Here is a 7,894-nt window from a genome sequence, read left to right on the forward strand (position 1 = left end):
GGATATTGGGTCTCTTCTCAAAAGGCACAATTATCCTTAACCTTAGTCACCTACTTTGGATTCACTCTTACTCCAGCTGAAAAAGGAATGACTCAAGATTGGAGGGACCTAATAGCCTCTATGGCAGTGTCTACCAGCAAACAGGACTTCTTATCTTTCCTTGGACTAGCTGGATACTTCAGAAACTGGATTCACAACTTTGGCATTTTGGTCAAACTACTTTATGAAGCAGCTAAGGGTCCCTTATCAGAGCTTTTACATCTTGAGAAACCCATTCATTGCCATTTTAGGGACATCCAGGGGTCCTCACTTGGGCTACGACTCTAGCCCTACCTGACTTATGCAAGCCCTTCCTACTATACACAGACAAAAGACAGGGCATTGCACTTGGGCTACTTGGGCAGTAATCAGGACCAGATCTGAAAGTTGTTGCATATCTTTCCCAGCAGCTTGACCCCACAACAAAAGGGTGGCCAACCTGTTTGCAGGCATTAGAAGCTGCCACGGTTCTCTTAACTGAGGCTCAGACACTAACCTATCATCAACCTATCACTGTCTACTCCCCTCATGCTATCGCAGACCTCCTTGCCAATCAGGCTGACAAATTTCTTCACCCACCCCAGCTCCAACAGTCTTTCCTCATGCCCCTGCAGGTACAACATGTGACTGTTCTCCGGTGCCCAGCACTTAATCCAGTCACCCTCTGTCCTCTGCTCTCAACCTCTGGAGACCCACATGTATGTATGCTCTGAGATACTCTCAGACATCCTGTCTCCCTATCTCCACAGTGTGATAGAGGCTGGTCCTCTGCCACCTGCCACCTCATCCCAAAAAGCAGAACCAGTGGCCCTAACCTAATTTTGTGCTCTAGCCCTAGCACAAAATTAGCAGGTTAACATTTACACTGATTCTAGATACACTTATCACATTCTTCATTCTCATGCAGCCATCTGGATTGAAAGAGGGTTTCTGACCACTAAAGGATCCCCTGTCGCTAATGCAAAACTCATCCATAAGCTCCTCGAAACTGCCCGTGAGACCATGCCCCTTGCTCTCATACACTGCAAAGGACACCAAGGTACAACTACTAACATAGCCAGAGGGAATGAGAAGGCAGACCACTGGGTCAGTAAAGTGGCTCTGCTTACCACCCCGAAAACAGAGCTTTTAGCCATCCCTTCTATCAAACCACAACATTCTCCCTCCGAAATCCAATCACTAATGATGTCTGGGGTAATCTGGAAAAGAGAATGGCTGACCTCAGCTGGCCACCTTATCTTTTCTACAGGACAGGCTGAAAAGATCCTTACACATTTCCATGATGCCCTACATGTTGGATCCCTTTCTCCCTGTGTTTCCTGTACTAACCTATCTACAACCCTCAAATGAATCACTTAGCAATGTAACATCTTCAGCCAGACTTCACCTCAGGGGGCTCAAACCTCCTCCTCCATTCTCTACCCATCAAGACAAAGGACATACTCTAGGATACAGGACTGGGAGATTGATTTTACTCATATGCCTTCAGTTAAAAACTACAAATGCCTCTTAACTCTGGTGGACACATTTTTCAGAATGGGTAGAAGCCTACCCTACTACCTCAGAAAAGGCATTCGAAGTCACTCAGACTGTACTAGAATCTATCATCTCCCACTTTGGAATTCTTATGACCCTTCAATCTGACAATGGTCCAGCATTTATTTCACAGGTTACACAGGAACTCGTCCATTCTCTAGGTGTTCAATGGGAATTACATATTCCATGCCATCCACAATCATCAGGCAAAGTAGAAAAAACTAACTCCATCCTTAAGACACAGTTAACCAAATTATCCCTAGAATTGAGGCAGGACTGGACTGCACTCCTTCCCCAAGCACTAGCTTGAATGTGTGCCACAACCCAGGCACCCACCGTTTTGAACCTTTTTTAACTCATGTATAGGATACTTTTCCTGCTTAATAATTTCCCTGACCTAAAAAGCCCTCTTGGAGATTATACCCTCACTTTGGCCCTCACCAGACAACTTTTGCAGGAACATGCAGACAAAGTCCTCCTGAAGCTAACTGCAGAAGGGCCCAACCCGACCCTTCTAGAACCAAGGTGCTTCTGAAAAAGCAGTCAGACACCCACCACACTTTGCAGACTCACTGGGAGGGACCCTACCAGGTCATTCTGACAATTCCCACTGCAGCTAAACTACAGGGTCTTTCCCAATGGGTGTCATCTTCCAGGTTAAAAAAGGCTGTGGTCCTGACTCTCGTACCACACTAGACCAAGACCAACAAGTCTCGTGGTTCTGGTCATGACTCATTGCTCCCGTGAGGATCAGGCTTACCAAAATCCAGGAAGAGGATGATGAGTCTCCACATCCACACCACCCTGGTGGCTGAGACAGTCAATGCAGCAATGGCGCAAATGGTGAAATCAATGCTGGTACTCCAGGAACACCATTATCAACTTCTCCCCAAAGACCCTGTTTAGGGACAGCTCTATGCCCCTTCCCAGCAGGAAGTAGCTATAGAAGAAAGAGACTGCCATCCTGCAACCTCTAGAAACAAATTTTAAGAAAAGAGTCAGAAATGTGAGGAAGAAGCCCTCCATTTTGAAGCCTGCCATTCCAAACAAAAACCTGCCATGAAGCAGTTCACCTTCCTCCCCTCACCCCTAGCTGCCCAAGACTCAGGAGGTTGCAGTTGGGCTAGTTGCCAACCTGCTGGCAAATAAGGAGGCAATTTAACCTATCCTGTGATGTTTCCACATTACAAGCCTCAGAACTCCTTATAAATCACCACTCCCTGACCCTGGCTGTTGGTGTCTGATTCCAAGACCCCAGCCTACCATGTCGCATACTCAGTAAACCATCTTGTTCAATATTGGGCTGCTGGTCTTCTCTACCTCCATCAACCCCCTTGAGACCTAACATTAACTTATAATGGATTTATATTATTTTAAGGAGTTATTAAATAAATATTTTAAATTTAGCAGATATACCTGCAAAATAAAAGCTATTTGTGGTCCTATATAATTTTTAAAAGTGTAAAGAATTTCTTAAACAAAAATGTTTTAGAACATGGAAAGAATTAAAAAATCAAAACTTTAAAAACTGGTATATGCAACAGGATGTACAAAGAAGTAGTTTCTATAAAACAGAAGTAGAAAGCCATTAGGAGAAAATAAGATGAAATTTAAAAACGAAGATTTCAATGAAAAGGACATTGCACAGAATAAATAATTATTTTAAGAAACATGAAACATGGTCAGAGAATTAAAATCCCATCAGTAGCAGCCAGGATGTGAATAAACAGTTTTAAATAATAAAATTAGTGACATTGAGGGAAACCTTTGGCAGTCCTTCAAGAATGCAATGTGAAAGGATACAACGAATGAAAAATAAGAGAAAGAAAATGATAGTTATGGGGATAAAATACTGTATATATTTCCTATCCAAGGAGATGCCACAGACACTGGGACAAAAGTAACAACAGCACACATAATAGAATAAAACTTTCCTGAGAATTAAATAGAGCAATATGGTTTTTAAATTCTGAACATAAACTTTGAAAAGTTTTATATCACAACAGATAAAAATCAGTGAAAGAAGACTCACAATTATATATGTCCTGGCAAAATTAGATCCTAAACACAAAATCAGGGGAAAAGACTGCCAATTAAACAACTTAATACAGACCATTTCTAGGCATCACAGAATGGTGATGTTATTGAAGGGCCATGATGAAAGCCAATACTCTTGAGATAGGTGCTGGTGCAAAGAAAGGAGGTTTATTCAGGTGCCATGACCCAAGAAGAGGGTGGATTCCTGTTCTAAAAACCATCTTAACATCTCTGGTCAAGTCAGTGGCTTTTATAAAAAAGAGGGAAGGGAAATGGGGACATGTAGGCAGTGTTCTTGCTAGTTCTGGCAAAGATTTTGTCACAGCATATTGAATCCTTCTGTGTCATCTGAATTTCTGTGGTCAGTCAGCTCCTTTCTGGACAGGAACTGGAACTGCTGGCCCCTGCAATGTACTAGAATAGAGGTTAAAATAGAGGTTGTTAGCAAAAAATTCTCTCATTTTTGTTCTAACAGACTTGTTTATTAGTACATTTAATTCTGGTTAGTACAACATTGTATAAAGATTATGTTTTTTATTTTCTGTTACAGTAACTGTTTATGAAGATAAGGCTCGAGTCTCCACATTTTATTCTTCTTTTATATGCATAAACATTATCATACTTTAAAAATTATAAACAAATTATCAAAATATACCATCCATGTTCTCTTAGTGAACCATATAGACTAGTTGTCAAAGTTGAAACATACTTAAGAATTCAAGAAGTAGGAACACATGGAATAAAATTAATGCTTTCCACCCCCTACTACAGGACATCGAGTCTAATGCTAAAGGAGCAATAAGGTTTATTGGTCTGTTATATTGAGTCACTGAACATGAATTGTTAAAGTACCATCTTCATATTTTACAACATCCTTCCTTTTCCTGGAGATATATATACACAAAGATGTTAGCTGTATAAGTCATAGATGGGGGTGCAAAGTAAGTCTGCAATGACAGGAAGAAAATCTAAAATATGAATCAATATCTATTCCAATGATGGAATAATTCCAATAACACGATCCTGCCACTAGATAGCTGAGTGCTGTATACATTGAAGCTTTTAGTAGGCTGAATCATGGCCTCCAAACATATCTACTCTTAATAGCTAGAACCTGTGAATGTTACCTTATTTGGAAAAACTATCTTTGCAGATGGGATTAAGTTAAATCTCATGATGAGGATCTTATCTTGGATTATTTTGGTGGGTCCTAAATGCAATCTTTACAAGAGAAACACAGGAGGGAATTTGACACAGACAGGAGAGGATAAGGCAATGTAACCCTGAGGCAGAGGTCAGAGTTGCCCAGTCAAAGCCAAGGAATGCCAGCAGCTACCAGGTAGAAAATGCAAGGGACAGGTTTTCTCCTAAAGCCTCTGAAGGGAGTGTGGCACTGTCAGCATCTCAATTTCAGTCAAATAAAACTAATTTTAAACTTGTGGTCTCCAGAGCTGTGAGAGAATATATTTCTGTTGCTTTAGGACACCAAGTTTGTGGTAAGTTAAATATTATAGCAGCCATAGGAAACTAATACTGAGCTCAATATTTGCTTTTTCATGAAAAACATTGAGTAGTCAGCAGCGCCTATAGGTGGAGAAGCCTGATGAGAGAAAGTACGTGCTGTTGTGCCCAGGCATAGGCATTTGTTTATGGGCTTGTTGAGTAATCACTGAACTAGCTGGGAAAGAAGACTGCCTAATATTCATAGATCATATCATCATATTGGACATGTGACATTAAATATATTCTTACTCTTTAGAATAATTTTAAGAGATTTACCTTCATTTCTCTTTTCTAATTATTCACATCTTGATCTTTCCATATCTTTGACTATCTGGACAAACAACTACTGCTCATGAATCACTGTGTATCTTATCTTACTTTTATATCTCCTTCAAAAGACAGATTCTTCCCATTGGGCATTTTTACTTTGCTCACTGTCTTTTAGAGCAACATATGAGTGAAGCTTTAATGCCATAGCAGACACTTCCAATGGGACCAGCCTAAAGTATTGGGCATTTGTTGAAAAACCTTCAGCCATGGACAAAAGCAGCCTCTGGCCTGTTTTTATAAGACCCATTAGCCAAGAATGATTTTTCTATATTAAAAGTGTTGTAAAAGAAAACAAAACCAAACTGTGAGAGCCTGTATGTAGCCCACAGAACCTAAAATATATTACTTTATGGTCCTTTACAGAAGATGTTTGCTGATCCCTGGTATAAAGCCATTTCAAAGCAGGCTCATTATTTTTTTAATCAAAGTAAACTGATCAAAGGAAACTTTTCTTTGAACAATTATATACAGAGTGAGAAGTGCAGTGTGGCTACAACAGAAGCTCCAAAATCCTAAATAAGCCCATCAACCTAATTGTTCTTAATGGCTAACCAGTTCACAGTTCTCAATATACTATTTATTTCCACTTGACAATGGAGAAATGCTTGTTACTCTTAACTTTACTTCTATTTGAATCTATTTCTAGCTCATGATGAGCAATTTGGATTGCATGATCACTTGATCTTTCAAGATTATGTGTTCAATCTCTACCAAGGCTCAATCAAATATTAAGAGCTGTTTAAGTAAACAAAAATAGTTCATTATGAAAAAGGGCTTAATTTCATCCCAAGATCTTGGCTGATTTGACTATGAGTCCGTTATTATTACTGAAATTTGCTACAGGCTTCATGAAGCATCCTGATCTTACTCAGGCACTTAAGAGTATCATTAAGATTAACTAGATCCTAAGATTTTAAAGATAGAACTCTTTGCTCTTCAGGCTGGATTAACTAAAAGGTTTCTTTTGCTCTGAGTCCCAAAGTGATAGGATGCCACTAAAGTGGCTTCTAATAATCTCTAAATTCTAGTATTCATTTCCTTTCTTATGTAATTCCTTCCTCTGGACTGTGGGCTAGATCTAGGTTCTCGCTTCTAGCAAAAGGAGAAATAAGGTCAGCAAAATTGATGGGTTGTCATTTCCAAGGTTGAGGTACAAAAAGACTGTAGCTTTCCTCTATTACTCCTTTTTTCTTAAAGCCCTCATTCCGGGGAAAGCAAGCTTCCATGCTGTGAGTAGCTCTGTGGAAATGTACATGTGGCCAGGAACTGATGTTTCTGGTCAATACCCAGTGAGCTTGGAAGCTAATCTCTTTGAAGCTTGCCAACAAGCTTATGAGTAGGCTTATAAGTAAACCCTCCCTGAGTTGAATTTTGCAATCCCACTGAACAGCTTGATTGACACTTTTGTGAGAGACACTGAGGCAGAGAACCATATTAGGTACTCACAGATTCCTGACCCACAGAAACAATAAGATAATAAGTTGTTATTGCTTTAATCTGATAAACTCCAGGCTAACTTGTTAAGCAGAAGTAGGTAACTAATACATCAAATCTAAGAAAAAAGTATTTTGGGTCATTTGCCCAATTGATTGGAAGAGGAATTCAAATTTGTGATATGTTGCTTCTGAAATTCAAATAAACCACTGAGTATTCTTTTTCTTTCCCATTAGAAGGAAGTTGCAAGGGATAGTTTTCCTTCATTATGTAAGGATCACTCAACATACCCAGACCACTAGACCCACTGGAATATCATTGAGGTGACAAACCCTTTTCATTTTTATAAGACTATTTCTTATGTTCCAGAAATATGTATCTTCCCAAAACATCCAAGGAACCTATTACTTCTTAATCTGCAGGTCCCATTCATATATTGTCATTAATATGATGGATAAATATGATATTATTGAGATTGAGATATTATTGAAATGTGAAATGCTTGTAATTTAAACAGTGGCATCTAGCCAAGAATTGACATAATCTCATTGCAAGATGATAAAGTTCTGCTGGCTCTGTCAGAAAAATGTAAATGATTCTGGTACTTTAATGTTTACTGAGGTAGGGGAAAGAAAATAATCTAGACTAGTCGCTGTATTTCAGGTGCTGAGAGTCATATTGGTTTATTCCAATAAATGTTGTATACCTGGGACAGTAGTTGCATTTTCTTCTCTCAAGTGATTAAGATTATGATAAACTGTTGTCATTTTCCAAAATTAGTCTTTATATTTGGTTTAAAATAAATTGCATATGTGTGTATACATTTATGAATATTATGTACTTATATACAAATATATCACTTTTACCTAATATTTACATTGAAGAATAATTTATAAAAATTGATCTTATTAAATATAAGTCAAATGATTAGGTTTGAGAAAAGAATACATTTTAAATAACTACTTCTATAAAATATAGAATAAGTCTATCACTTAAAAAATTCCACTGTAGAGAT

This window comes from Furipterus horrens, unplaced genomic scaffold, assembly GCF_987537825.1.
Source record: "Furipterus horrens unplaced genomic scaffold, mFurHor1.1.pri manual_scaffold_5, whole genome shotgun sequence".
NCBI classification, from domain to species: Eukaryota; Metazoa; Chordata; class Mammalia; order Chiroptera; family Furipteridae; genus Furipterus; species Furipterus horrens.